Below are 23,921 nucleotides of genomic sequence, written 5' to 3'. Positions count from 1 at the left end.
GACTACTCCTGAACTAAGTACAAATAACTGCAAGACCATCTGTAAAGCGGCTTCCCACCCCATTTGTGCGCCCCTCTCCCCCCAGCTTTACAACAGACTACTCCTGAACTAAGTGCAAATAACTGCAAAACCATCTGTAAAGCTGCTTCCCACCCCATTTGTGCGCCCCTCTCCCCCCAGCTTTACAACAGACTGCACCTGAACTAAGTACAAATAACTGCAAAACCATCTGTAAAGCGGCTTCCCACCCCATTTGTGCGCCCCTCTCCCCCCAGCTTTACAACAGACTACTCCTGAACTAAGTGCAAATAACTGCAAGACCATCTGTAAAGCGGCTTCCCACCCCATTTGTGCGCCCCTCTCCCCCCAGCTTTACAACAGACTGCACCTGAACTAAGTACAAATAACTGCAAAATCATCTGTAAAGCGGCTTCCCACCCCATTTGTGCGCCCCTCTCCCCCCAGCTTTACAACAGACTGCACCTGAACTAAGTACAAATAACTGCAAAATCATCTGTAAAGCTGCTTCCCACCCCATTTGTGCGCCCCTCTCCCCCCAGCTTTACAACAGACTGCACCTGAACTAAGTACAAATAACTGCAAAATCATCTGTAAAGCGGCTTCCCACCCCATTTGTGCGCCCCTCTCCCCCCAGCTTTACAACAGACTACTCCTGAACTAAGTGCAAATAACTGCAAAACCATCTGTAAAGCTGCTTCCCACCCCATTTGTGCGCCCCTCTCCCCCCAGCTTTACAACAGACTACTCCTGAACTAAGTACAAATAACTGCAAAACCATCTGTAAAGCGGCTTCCCATACCATTTGTGCGCCCCTCTCCCCCCAGCTTTACAACAGACTACTCCTGAACTAAGTACAAATAACTGCAAGACCATCTGTAAAGCGGCTTCCCACCCCATTTGTGCGCCCCTCTCCCCCCAGCTTTACAACAGACTACTCCTGAACTAAGTGCAAATAACTGCAAAACCATCTGTAAAGCTGCTTCCCACCCCATTTGTGCGCCCCTCTCCCCCCAGCTTTACAACAGACTACTCCTGAACTAAGTGCAAATAACTGCAAAACCATCTGTAAAGCGGCTTCCCACCCCATTTGTGCGCCCCTCTCCCCCCAGCTTTACAACAGACTACTCCTGAACTAAGTGCAAATAACTGCAAAACCATCTGTAAAGCGGCTTCCCACCCTATTTGTGCGCCCCTCTCCCCCCAGCTTTACAACAGACTACTCCTGAACTAAGTGCAAATAACTGCAAAACCATCTGTAAAGCTGCTTCCCACACCATTTGTGCGCCCCTCTCCCCCCAGCTTTACAACAGACTGCACCTAAACTAAGTACAAATAACTGCAAAACCATCTGTAAAGCGGCTTCCCACCCCATTTGTGCGCCCCTCTCCCCCCAGCTTTACAACAGACTACTCCTGAACTAAGTGCAAATAGCTGCAAAACCATCTGTAAATCTGCTTCCCACCCCATTTGTGCGCCCCTCTCCCCCCAGCTTTACAACAGACTACTCCTGAACTAAGTGCAAATAGCTGCAAAACCATCTGTAAAGCGGCTTCCCACACCATTTGTGCGCCCCTCTCCCCCCAGCTTTACAACAGACTACTCCTGAACTAAGTGCAAATAACTGCAAAACCATCTGTAAAGCGGCTTCTTACCCCATTTGTGCGCCCCTCTCCCCCCAGCTTTACAACAGACTACTCCTGAACTAAGTGCAAATAACTGCAAGACCATCTGTAAAGCTGCTTCCCACCCCATTTGTGCGCCCCTCTCCCCCCAGCTTTACAACAGACTACTCCTGAACTAAGTGCAAATAACTGCAAGACCATCTGTAAAGCGGCTTCCCACCCCATTTGTGCGCCCCTCTCCCCCCAGCTTTACAACAGACTACTCCTGAACTAAGTGCAAATAACTGCAAAACCATCTGTAAAGCGGCTTCCCACCCCATTTGTGCGCCCCTCTCCCCCCAGCTTTACAACAGACTGCACCTGAACTAAGTGCAAATAACTGCAAAACCATCTGTAAAGCGGCTTCTTACCCCATTTGTGCGCCCCTCTCCCCCCAGCTTTACAACAGACTACTCCTGAACTAAGTGCAAATAACTGCAAAACCATCTGTAAAGCGGCTTCCCACCCTATTTGTGCGCCCCTCTCCCCCCAGCTTTACAACAGACTACTCCTGAACTAAGTGCAAATAACTGCAAAACCATCTGTAAAGCGGCTTCCCACCCTATTTGTGCGCCCCTCTCCCCCCAGCTTTACAACAGACTACTCCTGAACTAAGTGCAAATAACTGCAAGACCATCTGTAAAGCGGCTTCCCATACCATTTGTGCGCCCCTCTCCCCCCAGCTTTACAACAGACTACTCCTGAACTAAGTACAAATAACTGCAAAACCATCTGTAAATCTGCTTCCCACCCCATTTGTCAATAGATAGTCTCTATAATGATTTACCGGCCTATACCTTTATTCTGTTAGTTGTCAATAAATAGTCTCTATAATGATTTACCGGCCTATACCTTTATTCTGTTAGTTGTCAATAGATAGTCTCTATAATGATTTACCGGCCTATACCTTTATTCTGTTAGTTGTCAATAGATAGTCTCTATAATGATTTACCGGCCTATACCTTTATTCTGTTAGTTGTCAATAGATAGTCTCTATAATGATTTACCGGCCTATACCTTTATTCTGTTAGTTGTCAATAGATAGTCTCTATAATGATTTACCGGCCTATACCTTTATTCTGTTAGTTGTCAATAGATAGTCTCTATAATGATTTACCGGCCTATACCTTTATTCTGTCAGTTGTCAGTAGATAGTCTCTATAATGATTTACCGGCCTATACCTTTATTCTGTCAGTTGTCAGTAGATAGTCTCTATAATGATTTACCGGCCTATACCTTTATTCTGTAAGTTGTCAGTAGATAGTCTCTATAATGATTTACCGGCCTATACCTTTATTCTGTCAGTTGTCAGTAGATAGTCTCTATAATGATTTACCGGCCTATACCTTTATTCTGTCAGTTGTCAGTAGATAGTCTCTATAATGATTTACCGGCCTATACCTTTATTCTGCTAGTTGTCAATAAATAGTCTCTATAATGATTTACCGGCCTATACCTTTATTCTGTCAGTTGTCAATAGATAGTCTCTATAATGATTTACCGGCCTATACCTTTATTCTGCTAGTTGTCAATAAATAGTCTCTATAATGATTTACCGGCCTATACCTTTATTCTGTTAGTTGTCAATAGATAGTCTCTATAATGATTTACCGGCCTATACCTTTATTCTGTTAGTTGTCAATAGATAGTCTCTATAATGATTTACCGGCCTATACCTTTATTCTGTTAGTTGTCAATAAATAGTCTCTATAATGATTTACCGGCCTATACCTTTATTCTGTTAGTTGTCAATAGATAGTCTCTATAATGATTTACCGGCCTATACCTTTATTCTGTTAGTTGTCACTAGATAGTCTCTATAATGATTTACCGGCCTATACCTTTATTCTGTCAGTTGTCAATAGATAGTCTCTATAATGATTTACCGGCCTATACCTTTATTCTGTTAGTTGTCACTAGATAGTCTCTATAATGATTTACCGGCCTATACCTTTATTCTGTTAGTTGTTAATAGATAGTCTCTATAATGATTTACCGGCCTATACCTTTATTCTGTCAGTTGTCAGTAGATAGTCTCTATAATGATTTACCGGCCTATACCTTTATTCTGTTAGTTGTCACTAGATAGTCTCTATAATGATTTACCGGCCTATACCTTTATTCTGTTAGTTGTCAATAGATAGTCTCTATAATGATTTACCGGCCTATACCTTTATTCTGTTAGTTGTCAATAGATAGTCTCTATAATGATTTACCGGCCTATACCTTTATTCTGTCAGTTGTCAGTAGATAGTCTCTATAATGATTTACTGGCCTATACCTTTATTCTGTTAGTTGTCAATAGATAGTCTCTATAATGATTTACCGGCCTATACCTTTATTCTGCTAGTTGTCAATAGATAGTCTCTATAATGATTTACCGGCCTATACCTTTATTCTGTTAGTTGTCAATAGATAGTCTCTATAATGATTTACCGGCCTATACATTTATTCTGTTAGTTGTCAATAGATAGTCTCTATAATGATTTACCGGCCTATACATTTATTCTGTTAGTTGTCAATAGATAGTCTCTATAATGATTTACCGGCCTATACATTTATTCTGTTAGTTGTCAATAGATAGTCTCTATAATGATTTACCGGCCTATACATTTATTCTGTTAGTTGTCAATAGATAGTCTCTATAATGATTTACCGGCCTATACCTTTATTCTGTTAGTTGTCAATAGATAGTCTCTATAATGATTTACCGGCCTATACCTTTATTCTGTTAGTTGTCAATAGATAGTCTCTATAATGATTTACCGGATTATACCTTTATTCTGTCAGTTGTCAATAGATAGTCTCTATAATGATTTACCGGCCTATACCTTTATTCTGTTAGTTGTCAATAGATAGTCTCTATAATGATTTACCGGCCTATACCTTTATTCTGTTAGTTGTCAATAGATAGTCTCTATAATGATTTACCGGATTATACCTTTATTCTGTCAGTTGTCAATAGATAGTCTCTATAATGATTTACCGGCCTATACCTTTATTCTGTTAGTTGTTAATAAATAGTCTCTATAATGATTTACCGGCCTATACCTTTATTCTGTTAGTTGTCAATAGATAGTCTCTATAATGATTTACCGGCCTATACCTTTATTCTGTTAGTTGTCAATAGATAGTCTCTATAATGATTTACCGGCCTATACCTTTATTCTGTTAGTTGTCAATAGATAGTCTCTATAATGATTTACCGGCCTATACCTTTATTCTGTCAGTTGTCAATAGATAGTCTCTATAATGATTTACCGGCCTATACCTTTATTCTGTTAGTTGTCAATAGATAGTCTCTATAATGATTTACTGGCCTATAACTTTATTCTGTTAGTTGTCAATAGATAGTCTCTATAATGATTTACCGGCCTATACCTTTATTCTGCTAGTTGTCAATAAATAGTCTCTATAATGATTTACCGGCCTATACCTTTATTCTGTTAGTTGTCAATAGATAGTCTCTATAATGATTTACCGGCCTATAACTTTATTCTGTTAGTTGTCAATAGATAGTCTCTATAATGATTTACCGGCCTATACCTTTATTCTGCTAGTTGTCAATAAATAGTCTCTATAATGATTTACCGGCCTATACCTTTATTCTGTTAGTTGTCAATAGATAGTCTCTATAATGATTTACCGGCCTATACCTTTATTTTGTTAGTTGTCAATAGATAGTCTCTATAATGATTTACTGACCTATACCTTTATTCTGTTAGTTGTCAATAGATAGTCTCTATAATGATTTACCGGCCTATACCTTTATTCTGTTAGTTGTCAATAGATAGTCTCTATAATGATTTACCGGCCTATACCTTTATTCTGTTAGTTGTCAATAGATAGTCTCTATAATGATTTACTGGCCTATACCTTTATTCTGTCAGTTGTCAATAGATAGTCTCTATAATGATTTACCGGCCTATACCTTTATTCTGTTAGTTGTTAATAGATAGTCTCTATAATGATTTACCGGCCTATACCTTTATTCTGTTAGTTGTCAATAGATAGTCTCTATAATGATTTACTGGCCTATACCTTTATTCTGTCAGTTGTCAATAGATAGTCTCTATAATGATTTACCGGCCTATACCTTTATTCTGCTAGTTGTCAATAAATAGTCTCTATAATGATTTACCGGCCTATACCTTTATTCTGTCAGTTGTCAGTAGATAGTCTCTATAATGATTTACCGGCCTATACCTTTATTCTGTTAGTTGTCAGTAGATAGTCTCTATAAGGATTTACCGGCCTATACCTTTATTCTGTTAGTTGTCAATAGATAGTCTCTATAATGATTTACCGGCCTATACCTTTATTCTGTTAGTTGTCAATAGATAGTCTCTATAATGATTTACCGGCCTATACCTTTATTCTGTTAGTTGTCAATAGATAGTCTCTATAATGATTTACCGGCCTATACCTTTATTCTGTTAGTTGTCAATAGATAGTCTCTATAATGATTTACCGGCCTATACCTTTATTCTGTTAGTTGTCAATAGATAGTCTCTATAATGATTTACCGGCCTATACCTTTATTCTGTTAGTTGTCAATAGATAGTCTCTATAATGATTTACCGGCCTATACCTTTATTCTGTTAGTTGTCAATAGATAGTCTCTATAATGATTTACCGGCCTATACCTTTATTCTGTTAGTTGTCAATAGATAGTCTCTATAATGATTTACCGGCCTATACCTTTATTCTGTTAGTTGTCAATAGATAGTCTCTATAATGATTTACCGGCCTATACATTTATTCTGTTAGTTGTCAATAGATAGTCTCTATAATGATTTACCGGATTATACCTTTATTCTGTTAGTTGTCAATAGATAGTCTCTATAATGATTTACCGGCCTATACCTTTATTCTGTTAGTTGTTAATAGATAGTCTCTATAATGATTTACCGGCCTATACCTTTATTCTGTTAGTTGTCAATAGATAGTCTCTATAATGATTTACCGGCCTATACCTTTATTCTGTTAGTTGTCAATAGATAGTCTCTATAATGATTTACCGGCCTATACCTTTATTCTGTTAGTTGTCACTAGATAGTCTCTATAATGATTTACTGGCCTATACCTTTATTCTGTCAGTTGTCAATAGATAGTCTCTATAATGATTTACCGGCCTATACCTTTATTCTGTTAGTTGTCAATAGATAGTCTCTATAATGATTTACCGGCCTATAACTTTATTCTGTTAGTTGTCAATAGATAGTCTCTATAATGATTTACCGGCCTATACCTTTATTCTGCTAGTTGTCAATAGATAGTCTCTATAATGATTTACCGGCCTATACCTTTATTCTGTTAGTTGTCAATAGATAGTCTCTATAATGATTTACCGGCCTATAACTTTATTCTGTTAGTTGTCAATAGATAGTCTCTATAATGATTTACCGGCCTATACCTTTATTCTGTTAGTTGTCAATAGATAGTCTCTATAATGATTTACCGGCCTATACCTTTATTCTGTTAGTTGTCAATAGATAGTCTCTATAATGATTTACCGGCCTATACCTTTATTTCTGTTAGTTGTCAATAGATAGTCTCTATAATGATTTACCTGACCTATACCTTTATTCTGTTAGTTGTCAATAGATAGTCTCTATAATGATTTACCGGCCTATACCTTTATTCTGTTAGTTGTCAATAGATAGTCTCTATAATGATTTACCGGCCTATACCTTTATTCTGTTAGTTGTCAATAGATAGTCTCTATAATGATTTACCGGCCTATACCTTTATTCTGTTAGTTGTCAATAGATAGTCTCTATAATGATTTACCGGCCTATACCTTTATTCTGTTATTGTCAATAGATAGTCTCTATAATGATTTACCGGCCTATACCTTTATTCTGTTAGTTGTCAATAGATAGTCTCTATAATGATTTACCGGCCTATACCTTTATTCTGTTAGTTGTCAATAGATAGTCTCTATAATGATTTACCGGCCTATACCTTTATTCTGTTAGTTGTCAATAGATAGTCTCTATAAGGATTTACCGGCCTATACCTTTATTCTGTTAGTTGTCAATAAATAGTCTCTATAATGATTTACCGGCCTATACCTTTATTCTGTTAGTTGTTAATAGATAGTCTCTATAATGATTTACCGGCCTATACCTTTATTCTGTTAGTTGTCAATAGATTGTCTCTATAATGATTTACCGGCCTATACCTTTATTCTGTCAGTTGTCAATAGATAGTCTCTATAATGATTTACCGGCCTATACATTTATTCTGTTAGTTGTCAATAGATAGTCTCTATAATGATTTACCGGCCTATACCTTTATTCTGTTAGTTGTCAATAGATAGTCTCTATAATGATTTACCGGCCTATACCTTTATTCTGTCAGTTGTCAATAAATAGTCTCTATAATGATTTACCGGCCTATACCTTTATTCTGTTAGTTGTCAATAGATAGTCTCTATAATGATTTACCGGCCTATACCTTTATTCTGTCAGTTGTCAATAGATAGTCTCTATAATGATTTACTGGCCTATACCTTTATTCTGTCAGTTGTCAATAGATAGTCTCTATAATGATTTACCGGCCTATACCTTTATTCTGTTAGTTGTCAATAGATAGTCTCTATAATGATTTACCGGCCTATAACTTTATTCTGTTAGTTGTCAATAGATAGTCTCTATAATGATTTACCGGCCTATACCTTTATTCTGCTAGTTGTCAATAAATAGTCTCTATAATGATTTACCGGCCTATACCTTTATTCTGTTAGTTGTCAATAGATAGTCTCTATAATGATTTACCGGCCTATAACTTTATTCTGTTAGTTGTCAATAGATAGTCTCTATAATGATTTACCGGCCTATACCTTTATTCTGCTAGTTGTCAATAAATAGTCTCTATAATGATTTACCGGCCTATACCTTTATTCTGTTAGTTGTCAATAGATAGTCTCTATAATGATTTACCGGCCTATACCTTTATTCTGTTAGTTGTCAATAGATAGTCTCTATAATGATTTACCGGCCTATACCTTTATTCTGTTAGTTGTCAATAGATAGTCTCTATAATGATTTACCGGCCTATACCTTTATTCTGTTAGTTGTCAATAGATAGTCTCTATAATGATTTACCGGCCTATACCTTTATTCTGTTAGTTGTCACTAGATAGTCTCTATAATGATTTACCGGCCTATACCTTTATTCTGTTAGTTGTCAATAGATAGTCTCTATAATGATTTACCGGCCTATACCTTTATTCTGTTAGTTGTCAATAGATAGTCTCTATAATGATTTACCGGCCTATACCTTTATTCTGTTAGTTGTCAATAGATAGTCTCTATAATGATTTACCGGCCTATACCTTTATTCTGTTAGTTGTCAATAGATAGTCTCTATAATGATTTACCGGCCTATACCTTTATTCTGTTAGTTGTCAATAGATAGTCTCTATAATGATTTACCGGCCTATAACTTTATTCTGTTAGTTGTCAATAGATAGTCTCTATAATGATTTACCGGCCTATACCTTTATTCTGTTAGTTGTCAATAGATAGTCTCTATAATGATTTACCGGCCTATACCTTTATTCTGTTAGTTGTCAATAGATAGTCTCTATAATGATTTACCGGCCTATACCTTTATTCTGTTAGTTGTCAATAGATAGTCTCTATAATGATTTACCTGCTTATACCTTTATTCTGTTAGTTGTCAATAGATAGTCTCTATAATGATTTACCGGCCTATACCTTTATTCTGTTAGTTGTCAATAGATAGTCTCTATAATGATTTACCTGCATATACCTTTATTCTGTTAGTTGTCAATAGATAGTCTCTATAATGATTTACCGGCCTATACCTTTATTCTGTTAGTTGTCAATAGATAGTCTCTATAATGATTTACCGGCCTATACCTTTATTCTGTAGTTGTCAAGTAGATAGTTTCTATAATGATTTACCGGCCTATACCTTTATTCTGTCAGTTGTCAATAGATAGTCTCTATAATGATTTACCGGCCTATACCTTTATTCTGTCAGTTGTCAATAGATAGTCTCTATAATGATTTACCGGCCTATACCTTTATTCTGTTAGTTGTCAATAGATAGTCTCTATAATGATTTACCGGCCTATACCTTTATTCTGTTAGTTGTCAATAGATAGTCTCTATAATGATTTACCGGCCTATACCTTTATTCTGTTAGTTGTCAATAGATAGTCTCTATAATGATTTACCGGCCTATACCTTTATTCTGTTAGTTGTCAATAGATAGTCTCTATAATGATTTACCGGCCTATACCTTTATTCTGTTAGTTGTCAATAGATAGTCTCTATAATGATTTACCGGCCTATACCTTTATTCTGTTAGTTGTCAATAGATAGTCTCTATAATGATTTACCGGCCTATACCTTTATTCTGTTAGTTGTCAATAGATAGTCTCTATAATGATTTACCGGCCTATACCTTTATTCTGTTAGTTGTCAATAGATAGTCTCTATAATGATTTACCGGCCTATACCTTTATTCTGTTAGTTGTCAATAGATAGTCTCTATAATGATTTACCGGCCTATACCTTTATTCTGTTAGTTGTCAATAGATAGTCTCTATAATGATTTACCGGCCTATACCTTTATTCTGTCAGTTGTCAATAGATAGTCTCTATAATGATTTACCGGCCTATACCTTTATTCTGTTAGTTGTCAATAGATAGTCTCTATAATGATTTACCCGGCCTATACCTTTATTCTGTTAGTTGTCAATAGATAGTCTCTATAATGATTTACCGGCCTATACCTTTATTCTGTTAGTTGTCAATAGATAGTCTCTATAATGATTTACCGGCCTATACCTTTATTCTGTTAGTTGTCAATAGATAGTCTCTATAATGATTTACCGGCCTATACCTTTATTCTGTTAGTTGTCAATAGATAGTCTCTATAATGATTTACCGGCCTATACCTTTATTCTGTTAGTTGTCAATAGATAGTCTCTATAATGATTTACCGGCCTATACCTTTATTCTGTTAGTTGTCAATAGATAGTCTCTATAATGATTTACCGGCCTATACCTTTATTCTGTTAGTTGTCAATAGATAGTCTCTATAATGATTTACTGACCTATACCTTTATTCTGTTAGTTGTCAATAGATAGTCTCTATAATGATTTACCGGCCTATACCTTTATTCTGTTAGTTGTCAATAGATAGTCTCTATAATGATTTACCGGCCTATACCTTTATTCTGTTAGTTGTCAATAGATAGTCTCTATAATGATTTACCGGCCTATACCTTTATTCTGTTAGTTGTCAATAGATAGTCTCTATAATGATTTACCGGCCTATACCTTTATTCTGTCAGTTGTCAATAGATAGTCTCTATAATGATTTACCGGCCTATACCTTTATTCTGTTAGTTGTCAATAGATAGTCTCTATAATGATTTACCGGCCTATACCTTTATTCTGTTAGTTGTCAATAGATAGTCTCTATAATGATTTACCGGCCTATACCTTTATTCTGTTAGTTGTCAATAGATAGTCTCTATAATGATTTACCGGCCTATACCTTTATTCTGTTAGTTGTCAATAGATAGTCTCTATAATGATTTACCGGCCTATACCTTTATTCTGTTAGTTGTCAATAGATAGTCTCTATAATGATTTACCGGCCTATAACTTTATTCTGTTAGTTGTCAATAGATAGTCTCTATAATGATTTACCGGCCTATACCTTTATTCTGTTAGTTGTCAATAGATAGTCTCTATAATGATTTACCGGCCTATACCTTTATTCTGTTAGTTGTCAATAGATAGTCTCTATAATGATTTACCTGATTATACCTTTATTCTGTTAGTTGTCAATAGATAGTCTCTATAATGATTTACCGGCCTATACCTTTATTCTGTTAGTTGTCAATAGATAGTCTCTATAATGATTTACCGGCCTATACCTTTATTCTGTCAGTTGTCAGTAGATAGTCTCTATAAGGATTTACCGGCCTATACCTTTATTCTGTCAGTTGTCAATAGATAGTCTCTATAATGATTTACCGGCCTATACCTTTATTCTGTCAGTTGTCAATAGATAGTCTCTATAATGATTTACCGGCCTATACCTTTATTCTGTTAGTTGTCAATAGATAGTCTCTATAATGATTTACCGGCCTATACCTTTATTCTGTTAGTTGTCAATAGATAGTCTCTATAATGATTTACCGGCCTATACCTTTATTCTGCTAGTTGTCAATAGATAGTCTCTATAATGATTTACCGGCCTATACCTTTATTCTGTTAGTTGTCAATAGATAGTCTCTATAATGATTTACCGGCCTATACCTTTATTCTGTTAGTTGTCAATAGATAGTCTCTATAATGATTTACCGGCCTATACATTTATTCTGTTAGTTGTCAATAGATAGTCTCTATAATGATTTACCGGCCTATACCTTTATTCTGTTAGTTGTCAATAGATAGTCTCTATAATGATTTACCTGATTATACCTTTATTCTGTCAGTTGTCAATAGATAGTCTCTATAATGATTTACCGGCCTATACCTTTATTCTGTTAGTTGTCAATAAATAGTCTCTATAATGATTTACCGGCCTATACCTTTATTCTGTTAGTTGTCAATAAATAGTCTCTATAATGATTTACCGGCCTATACCTTTATTCTGTTAGTTGTCAATAGATAGTCTCTATAATGATTTACCGGCCTATACCTTTATTCTGTTAGTTGTCAATAGATAGTCTCTATAATGATTTACCTGCCTATACCTTTATTCTGTTAGTTGTCAATAGATAGTCTCTATAATGATTTACCGGCCTATACCTTTATTCTGTTAGTTGTCAATAGATAGTCTCTATAATGATTTACCGGCCTATACCTTTATTCTGTTAGTTGTCAATAGATAGTCTCTATAATGATTTACTGGCCTATACCTTTATTCTGTCAGTTGTCAATAGATAGTCTCTATAATGATTTACCGGCCTATACCTTTATTCTGTTAGTTGTCAATAGATAGTCTCTATAATGATTTACCGGCCTATACCTTTATTCTGTTAGTTGTCAATAGATAGTCTCTATAATGATTTACCGGCCTATACCTTTATTCTGTCAGTTGTCAATAAATAGTCTCTATAATGATTTACCGGCCTATACCTTTATTCTGTTAGTTGTCAATAGATAGTCTCTATAATGATTTACCGGCCTATACCTTTATTCTGTTAGTTGTCAATAGATAGTCTCTATAATGATTTACCGGCCTATACCTTTATTCTGTTAGTTGTCAATAGATAGTCTCTATAATGATTTACCGGCCTATACCTTTATTCTGTTAGTTGTCAATAGATAGTCTCTATAATGATTTACCGGCCTATACCTTTATTCTGTTAGTTGTCAATAGATAGTCTCTATAATGATTTACCGGCCTATACCTTTATTCTGTTAGTTGTCAATAAATAGTCTCTATAATGATTTACCGGCCTATACCTTTATTCTGTTAGTTGTCAATAAATAGTCTCTATAATGATTTACCGGCCTATACCTTTATTCTGTTAGTTGTCAATAGATAGTCTCTATAATGATTTACCGGCCTATACCTTTATTCTGTTAGTTGTCAATAGATAGTCTCTATAATGATTTACCGGCCTATACCTTTATTCTGTTAGTTGTCAATAAATAGTCTCTATAATGATTTACCGGCCTATACCTTTATTCTGTTAGTTGTCAATAGATAGTCTCTATAATGATTTACCGGCCTATACCTTTATTCTGTTAGTTGTCAATAAATAGTCTCTATAATGATTTACCGGCCTATACCTTTATTCTGTTAGTTGTCAATAGATAGTCTGCTATAATGATTTACCGGCCTATACCTTTATTCTGTTAGTTGTCAATAGATAGTCTCGTATAATGATTTACCGGCCTATACCTTTATTCTGTTAGTTGTCAATAGATAGTCTCTATAATGATTTACCGGCCTATACCTTTGTTCTGTTAGTTGTCAATAGATAGTCTCTATAATGATTTACCGGCCTATACCTTTATTCTGTTAGTTGTCAATAGATAGTCTCTATAATGATTTACCGGCCTATACCTTTATTCTGTTAGTTGTCAATAGATAGTCTCTATAATGATTTACCGGCCTATACCTTTATTCTGTTAGTTGTCAGTAGATAGTCTCTATAATGATTTACCGGCCTATACCTTTATTCTGTTAGTTGTCAATAGATAGTCTCTATAATGATTTACCGGCCTATACCTTTATTCTGTTAGTTGTCAATAGATAGTCTCTATAATGATTTACCGGCCTATACCTTTATTCTGTTAGTTGTCAATAGATAGTCTCTATAATGATTTACCGGCCTATACCTTTATTCTGTTAGTTGTCAATAGATAGTCTCTATAATGATTTACCGGCCTATACCTTTATTCTGTTAGTTGTCAATAGATAGTCTCTATAATGATTTACCGGCCTATACCTTTATTCTGTTAGTTGTCAATAGATAGTCTCTATAATGATTTACCGGCCTATACCTTTATTCTGCTAGTTGTCAATAGATAGTCTCTATAATGATTTACCGGCCTATACATTTATTCTGTCAGTTGTCAATAGATAGTCTCTATAATGATTTACCGGCCTATACCTTTATTCTGTCAGTTGTCAATAGATAGTCTCTATAATGATTTACCGGCCTATACCTTTATTCTGTTAGTTGTCAATAGATAGTCTCTATAATGATTTACCGGCCTATACCTTTATTCTGTTAGTTGTCAATAGATAGTCTCTATAATGATTTACCGGCCTATACCTTTATTCTGTTAGTTGTCAATAGATAGTCTCTATAATGATTTACCGGCCTATACCTTTATTCTGTTAGTTGTCAATAGATAGTCTCTATAATGATTTACCGGCCTATACCTTTATTCTGTTAGTTGTCAATAGATAGTCTCTATAATGATTTACCGGCCTATACCTTTATTCTGTTAGTTGTCAATAGATAGTCTCTATAATGATTTACCGGCCTATACCTTTATTCTGTTAGTTGTCAATAGATAGTCTCTATAATGATTTACCGGCCTATACCTTTATTCTGTTAGTTGTCAATAGATAGTCTCTATAATGATTTACCGGCCTATACCTTTATTCTGTTAGTTGTCAATAGATAGTCTCTATAATGATTTACCGGCCTATACCTTTATTCTGTTAGTTGTCAATAGATAGTCTCTATAATGATTTACCGGCCTATACCTTTATTCTGTTAGTTGTCAATAGATAGTCTCTATAATGATTTACCGGCCTATACCTTTATTCTGTTAGTTGTCAATAGATAGTCTCTATAATGATTTACCGGCCTATACCTTTATTCTGTTAGTTGTCAATAGATAGTCTCTATAATGATTTACCGGCCTATACATTTATTCTGTCAGTTGTCAATAGATAGTCTCTATAATGATTTACCGGCCTATACCTTTATTCTGTTAGTTGTTAATAGATAGTCTCTATAATGATTTACCGGCCTATACCTTTATTCTGTCAGTTGTCAGTAGATAGTCTCTATAATGATTTACCGGCCTATACCTTTATTCTGTTAGTTGTCAATAAATAGTCTCTATAATGATTTACCGGCCTATACCTTTATTCTGTTAGTTGTTAATAGATAGTCTCTATAATGATTTACCGGCCTATACCTTTATTCTGTTAGTTGTCAATAAATAGTCTCTATAATGATTTACCGGCCTATACCTTTATTCTGTTAGTTGTCAATAGATAGTCTCTATAATGATTTACCGGCCTATACCTTTATTCTGTCAGTTGTCAATAGATAGTCTCTATAATGATTTACCTGACTATACCTTTATTCTGTCAGTTGTCAATAGATAGTCTCTATAATGATTTACCGGCCTATACCTTTATTCTGTTAGTTGTCAATAGATAGTCTCTATAATGATTTACCGGCCTATACCTTTATTCTGTCAGTTGTCAGTAGATAGTCTCTATAATGATTTACCGGCCTATACCTTTATTCTGTCAGTTGTTAATAGATAGTCTCTATAATGATTTACCGGCCTATACCTTTATTCTGTTAGTTGTCAATAGATAGTCTCTATAATGATTTACTGACCTATACCTTTATTCTGTTAGTTGTCAATAGATAGTCTCTATAATGATTTACCGGCCTATACCTTTGTTCTGTTAGTTGTCAATAGATAGTCTCTATAATGATTTACCGGCCTATACCTTTATTCTGTTAGTTGTTAATAGATAGTCTCTATAATGATTTACCGGCCTATACCTTTATTCTGTTAGTTGTCAATAGATAGTCTCTATAATGATTTACCGGCCTATACCTTTATTCTGTTAGTTGTCAATAGATAGTCTCTATAATGATTTACCGGCCTATACCTTTATTCTGTTAGTTGTCAATAGATAGTCTCTATAATGATTTACCGGCCTATACCTTTATTCTGTCAGTTGTCAATAGATAGTCTCTATAATGATTTACCGGCCTATACCTTTATTCTGTTAGTTGTCAATAGATAGTCTCTATAATGATTTACCGGCCTATACCTTTATTCTGTTAGTTGTCAATAGATAGTCTCTATAATGATTTACCGGCCTATACCTTTATTCTGTTAGTTGTCAATAGATAGTCTCTATAATGATTTACCGGCCTATACCTTTATTCTGTTAGTTGTCAATAGATAGTCTCTATAATGATTTACCGGCCTATACCTTTATTCTGTCAGTTGTCAATAGATAGTCTCTATAATGATTTACCGGCCTATACCTTTATTCTGTTAGTTGTCAATAGATAGTCTCTATAATGATTTACCGGCCTATACCTTTATTCTGTTAGTTGTCAATAGATAGTCTCTATAATGATTTACCGGCCTATACCTTTATTCTGTCAGTTGTCAATAGATAGTCTCTATAATGATTTACCGGCCTATACCTTTATTCTGTTAGTTGTCAATAGATAGTCTCTATAATGATTTACCGGCCTATACCTTTATTCTGTCAGTTGTCAATAGATAGTCTCTATAATGATTTACCGGCCTATACCTTTATTCTGTTAGTTGTCAATAGATAGTCTCTATAATGATTTACCTGATTATACCTTTATTCTGTCAGTTGTCAATAGATAGTCTCTATAATGATTTACCGGCCTATACCTTTATTCTGTCAGTTGTCAGTAGATAGTCTCTATAATGATTTACCGGCCTATACCTTTATTCTGTCAGTTGTCAGTAGATAGTCTCTATAATGATTTACCGGCCTATACCTTTATTCTGTCAGTTGTCAATAGATAGTCTCTATAATGATTTACCGGCCTATACCTTTATTCTGTTAGTTGTCAATAGATAGTCTCTATAATGATTTACCGGCCTATACCTTTATTCTGTTAGTTGTCAATAGATAGTCTCTATAATGATTTACCGGCCTATACCTTTATTCTGTTAGTTGTCAATAGATAGTCTCTATAATGATTTACCGGCCTATACCTTTATTCTGTCAGTTGTCAATAGATAGTCTCTATAATGATTTACCGGCCTATACCTTTATTCTGTCAGTTGTCAATAGATAGTCTCTATAATGATTTACCGGCCTATACCTTTATTCTGTTAGTTGTCAATAGATAGTCTCTATAATGATTTACCGGCCTATACCTTTATTCTGTCAGTTGTCAATAGATAGTCTCTATAATGATTTAACGGCCTATACCTTTATTCTGTTAGTTGTCAATAGATAGTCTCTATAATGATTTACCGGCCTATACCTTTATTCTGTTAGTTGTCAATAGATAGTCTCTATAATGATTTACGGCCTATACCTTTATTCTGTTAGTTGTCAATAGATAGTCTCTATAATGATTTACCGGCTTATACCTTTATTCTGTTAGTTGTCAATAGATAGTCTCTATAATGATTTACCGGCCTATACCTTTATTCTGTTAGTTGTCAATAGATAGTCTCTATAATGATTTACCGGCCTATACCTTTATTCTGTTAGTTGTCAATAGATAGTCTCTATAATGATTTACCGGCCTATACCTTTATTCTGTCAGTTGTCAATAGATAGTCTCTATAATGATTTACCGGCCTATACCTTTATTCTGTCAGTTGTCAATAGATAGTCTCTATAATGATTTACCGGCCTATACCTTTATTCTGTTAGTTGTCAATAGATAGTCTCTATAATGATTTACCGGCCTATACCTTTATTCTGTTAGTTGTCAATAGATAGTCTCTATAATGATTTACCGGCCTATACCTTTATTCTGTCAGTTGTCAATAGATAGTCTCTATAATGATTTACCGGCCTATACCTTTATTCTGTTAGTTGTCAATAGATAGTCTCTATAATGATTTACCGGCCTATACCTTTATTCTGTTAGTTGTCAATAGATAGTCTCTATAATGATTTACCGGCCTATACCTTTATTCTGTTAGTTGTCAATAAATAGTCTCTATAATGATTTACCGGCCTATACCTTTATTCTGTTAGTTGTCAATAGATAGTCTCTATAATGATTTACCGGCCTATACCTTTATTCTGTTAGTTGTCAATAGATAGTCTCTATAATGATTTACCGGCCTATACCTTTATTCTGTTAGTTGTCAATAGATAGTCTCTATAATGATTTACCGGCCTATACCTTTATTCTGTTAGTTGTCAATAGATAGTCTCTATAATGATTTACCGGCCTATACCTTTATTCTGTCAGTTGTCAATAGATAGTCTCTATAATGATTTACCGGCCTATACCTTTATTCTGTTAGTTGTCAATAGATAGTCTCTATAATGATTTACCGGCCTATACCTTTATTCTGTTAGTTGTCAATAGATAGTCTCTATAAGGATTTACCGGCCTATACCTTTATTCTGTCAGTTGTCAATAGATAGTCTCTATAATGATTTACCGGCCTATACCTTTATTCTGCTAGTTGTCAATAAATAGTCTCTATAATGATTTACCGGCCTATACCTTTATTCTGTTAGTTGTCAATAGATAGTCTCTATAATGATTTACCGGCCTATACCTTTATTCTGTTAGTTGTCAATAGATAGTCTCTATAATGATTTACCGGCCTATACCTTTATTCTGTTAGTTGTCAATAGATAGTCTGTATAATGATTTACCGGCCTATACCTTTATTCTGTTAGTTGTCAATAGATAGTCTCTATAATGATTTACCGGCCTATACCTTTATTCTGTCAGTTGTCAATAGATAGTCTCTATAATGATTTACCGGCCTATACCTTTATTCTGTTAGTTGTCACTAGATAGTCTCTATAATGATTTACCGGCCTATACCTTTATTCTGTTAGTTGTTAATAAATAGTCTCTATAATGATTTACCGGCCTATACCTTTATTCTGTTAGTTGTCAATAGATAGTCTCTATAATGATTTACCGGCCTATACCTTTATTCTGTCAGTTGTCAATAGATAGTCTCTATAATGGTTTACCGGCCTATACCTTTATTCTGTCAGTTGTCAGTAGATAGTCTCTATAATGATTTACTGGCCTATACCTTTATTCTGTTAGTTGTCAATAGATAGTCTCTATAATGATTTACTGGCCTATACCTTTATTCTGTTAGTTGTCAATAGATAGTCTCTATAATGATTTACCGGCCTATACCTTTATTCTGTTAGTTGTTAATAGATAGTCTGTATAATGATTTACCGGCCTATACCTTTATTCTGTTAGTTGTCACTAGATAGTCTCTATAATGATTTACTGGCCTATACCTTTATTCTGTTAGTTGTCAATAGATAGTCTCTATAATGATTTACCGGCCTATACCTTTATTCTGTTAGTTGTCAATAGATAGTCTCTATAATGATTTACCGGCCTATACCTTTATTCTGTCAGTTGTCAATAGATAGTCTCTATAATGATTTACCGGCCTATACCTTTATTCTGTCAGTTGTCAATAGATAGTCTCTATAATGATTTACCGGCCTATACCTTTATTCTGTTAGTTGTCAATAAATAGTCTCTATAATGATTTACCTGATTATACCTTTATTCTGTTAGTTGTCAATAGATAGTCTCTATAATGATTTACCGGCCTATACCTTTATTCTGTTAGTTGTCAATAAATAGTCTCTATAATGATTTACCTGATTATACCTTTATTCTGTTAGTTGTCAATAGATAGTCTCTATAATGATTTACCGGCCTATACCTTTATTCTGTCAGTTGTCAATAGATAGTCTCTATAATGATTTACTGGCCTATACCTTTATTCTGTTAGTTGTCAATAGATAGTCTCTATAATGATTTACCGGCCTATACCTTTATTCTGTCAGTTGTCAATAGATAGTCTCTATAATGATTTACCGGCCTATACCTTTATTCTGTTAGTTGTCAATAGATAGTCTCTATAATGATTTACCGGCCTATACCTTTATTCTGTTAGTTGTCAATAGATAGTCTCTATAATGATTTACCGGCCTATACCTTTATTCTGTTAGTTGTCAATAGATAGTCTCTATAATGATTTACCGGCCTATACCTTTATTCTGTTAGTTGTTAATAGATAGTCTCTATAATGATTTACCGGCCTATACCTTTATTCTGTTAGTTGTCAATAGATAGTCTCTATAATGATTTACCGGCCTATACCTTTATTCTGTCAGTTGTCAATAGATAGTCTCTATAATGATTTACCGGATTATACCTTTAAGGACTGACCTGTTTCTCTTGCAGGTTTATATCTTTATAATAGCATTACTGGGTTTATATTGGGGTTTACCGGCCTATACCTTGGGTAACTATCTTAAAAATAACAAGGCTGGTTTTTGCCTTTATGGGAGTATCACATCTAAGTTTAAGCACACAAGTTACCGGTCTATACCCAGATTAGGAGATCGAAATTTTATACTTTGCAATGACAGGTTATGCAAACTAGTTTTCTAAGGTGGTTACCGGCCTATACCAGGTGAGCAATAACTAATGTAGCAACATTACTGATTTTGCAGGTTACCAATTAATACCAGTGAAAAGTTACCGCTAAATACCACAGCTTGTTGCCTTTAGTAAAGTGCATATAGATACTGAGGTTGAGGGGATGGCAATGTGCCTTAATGGTTTTAAATTGTAAGATAACCCCTACACCTCCATTAGTCTCAAACAACAGACGAGCTAAAATTTACAAAACAACACCTTCCCCTAACATGTTTCGCCAGTAACCTGGCTTTGTCAAAGGGTGCGGGCGCGCCTTTGTTTCAAATATTTATTGGCTCACTTCTCCACCTCCCTGCCGGTTATTGGACCAATAGAAAGAGAGGAGACAGAACCACAGTAATTGTCTAACTCACTTAGATAGCAATCTTAACGTTGATTCGTTGATTTTTTCTTTTAGTGTTATTCGTATTGTTAAGGTGGATTGTTAGATTATGTATGGAATCAAAAAAACTGAAAAGTTTAAAACTAAAATATGTGGACTTCTAATCCTATATTCATTGTGTTCTAACTTGTCTAGATTATACCTACTAAATACTTAAATTAGGAATTGTATGTTATTGCATATTATATATACTAAGGAATTCTGATTTTGATCCATTTAATTAAATGTCCTAAATGCGAAGTATTCAGCCAATATTTTAATCTGAACTCCAAAAATATTTTTTTAATATTTAGCCTTCTTATGGTACACAACGAGTTAATGCAAAGCCAAAATCCGTGCACACAAATATACTTGCAACAATAAAAACGCTGTAGTTATTTAATTTAAGTGGAAGCCAAGGAAAGCTCTAAACAAATTATATAAGCACTAAAGTGTAAAGCTTTAAACCGCAGAGTAAATTTATACATACCGATTCTCAGGAACTTGAACCTATAAATGAGATGCGATACTATGTAATCAAACACAGCCACACTATAACATACAATGTAACCATTTGTTCCATTCATGTGATTACTGACTGCCCAAACAAAGTTTCAAAGTATTCTCCCAGTGTCTACCTTTCATTGAAAGCCAAATATTATCGAGTTACAATATAATTTAATGACATTTAAAAGGCTCTTAAGACTCCTAAGTGGGTAGTAGGGTTAATAGTAATCCGCTAATACACCCATACCAGTATTCTCAGTATTTTTCATACGCTCCCTACATCCTGGATATTCTGATTGCCCTAATTATACACTGAACATTATTTCTAATATTAACTAAAGGGAGAATGTAAATTACAATACTGACACCTAGTGGGGAATAAAATAAACACATATCATCGATATTTACATAACATTTTAGGCAGATTGGTGCTGAATATCCACTATTGGTTACATGGTGTTCTGAGTATATAACAAAAAAAGTTCAATTGATCTAGAAAATTAACAAAACCCTCTGCAATACCAGGCAACTAAGGTAATGCCTTCTTACTATAACAGGCATAAGTGCCTGTTATAAGTCACTATTGGTTAACTGGTAAATTGCACTTACCATTGTTAATAAAGGATCTGTAGGTTATATTAAGATTGGTGACACCCTCTCAGATATAGTGTCCAATTCAATGGGAATACAGGGTGAATGGTAGCAATACTCACTTTGCTCTAACCCTAGCATTACATTAGACTGTTACAATCTGAGTAACCGAAGAACCTACACTAGCATACTATTTACTTATACCTCAAGAAAAACCAGTGATTATTCTATGTAAGAATCATTAAGCTATAGACAAGTCTATCACTAGAGCCCACAAATTACTTGTTACCTGCTTAGTCCTATTGAGAATTTACTTAATAAAGAAACTAATCTCAACAGCAGACGGTAATTTTAAAAGTTTTGTCTTTGTGTGTTTGTAATATATTTTAATGACTTCGAATAAAAGTTACATTTTAATATTCTAGCTCAGAACTCCACCAAGGAGTCTCATCAAAGTCAATATCCATCCAAATTCTATCACAGGAATGTGAGTGCTAATTAGATGTACAGTTTTTGTCAGTATAATACTGATTTGTTCTAGTTTAAAATGAAAGTACATAGCACCCCACCTCTCTCTTTACTATATAACCCAGGGACAATACTAAGCTGGTTTATTCAGAGTTAATAAAATTCCTGTATCACAATAATAGTAGTGCCTTAGTACACCCCTCTTTCTAGTTGTTTTATATTGTATGCTCTATCTGAATCATGACTTTACCGTCCTTTTAAAGTGCAGTTTAACCTGAGGGGTCTCTAACAGTGGCCCTATCCCCCTCCCCCCATTTGTGCTAGAGGGACAAGAGGGGGAGAAAGGGGATTCATTTGTTCTGGCACAAGATGGTGGGGTAGGGGTCTAAGCCCCCTCCTGCAGGTTAAACTGCACTTAAAGCTCTTCTGCAGGTGACTGCTGGGTCTGCAGCTGCATTTATAGGGACAAATGCTCCCTCATTTGTTCTGGCACAAGATGGTGGTGGGGGGGGATAGGGGTCTAAGCCCCCTCCTGCAGGTTAAACTGCACTTAAAGCTCTTCTGCAGGTGACTGCTGGGTCTGCAGCTGCATTTATAGGGACAAATGCTCCCTCATTTGTTCTGGCACAAGATGGTGGGGGGGATAGGGGTCTAAGCCCCCTCCTGCAGGTTAAACTGCACTTAAAGCTCTTCTGCAGGTGACTGCTGGGTCTGCAGCTGCATTTATAGGGACAAATGCTCCCTCATTTGTTCTGGCACAAGATGGTGGGGTAGGGGTCTAAGCCCCCTCCTGCAGGTTAAACTGCACTTAAAGCTCTTCTGCAGGTGACTGCTGGGTCTGCAGCTGCATTTATAGGGACAAATGCTCCCTCATTTGTTCTGGCACAAGATGGTGGGGGGGATAGGGGTCTAAGCCCCCTCCTGCAGGTTAAACTGCACTTAAAGCTCTTCTGCAGGTGACTGCTGGGTCTGCAGCTGCATTTATAGGGACAAATGCTCCCTCATTTGTTCTGGCACAAGATGGTGGGGTAGGGGTCTAAGCCCCCTCCTGCAGGTTAAACTGCACGTAAAGCTCTTCTGCAGGTGACTGCTGGGTCTGCAGCTGCATTTATAGGGACAAATGTTCCCTCATTTGAAAGACTTTTCTTGTCCTTATAAATGGCCTGGGGGCTGAGATATAAGCAGTCGTCTTGCTCATCCAGGGGGTTTATGCGCAAAAGAACAATAATCGTCATCATTCCTATTGTGTATAACAAATAGCAGTAACCGTGTTTACAGCGATGGTAAAGACAGTAATCACCAAACATCTGCCTTGATTCCAGTCTTTACGAAATTCGTATACAAATGTGG

The 23,921-nt window shown here is 35.4% G+C and overlaps 1 protein-coding gene across 1 annotated transcript in view; it reads left to right on the top strand.

Moving 5' to 3' along the window:
- The window catches only part of LOC128635705 (uncharacterized), a 93,459-nt gene that overhangs the window by 51,657 nt on the left and 17,881 nt on the right, over positions 1–23,921 (top strand). The gene's annotated exons all lie outside the window — the stretch shown is intronic.

Source organism: Bombina bombina, chromosome 7, assembly GCF_027579735.1.
Source record: "Bombina bombina isolate aBomBom1 chromosome 7, aBomBom1.pri, whole genome shotgun sequence".
Taxonomy (NCBI): domain Eukaryota; kingdom Metazoa; phylum Chordata; class Amphibia; order Anura; family Bombinatoridae; genus Bombina; species Bombina bombina.
Note: the sequence above shows the minus strand (reverse complement) of the source record. Positions and strands in the feature narration are given on the sequence as shown.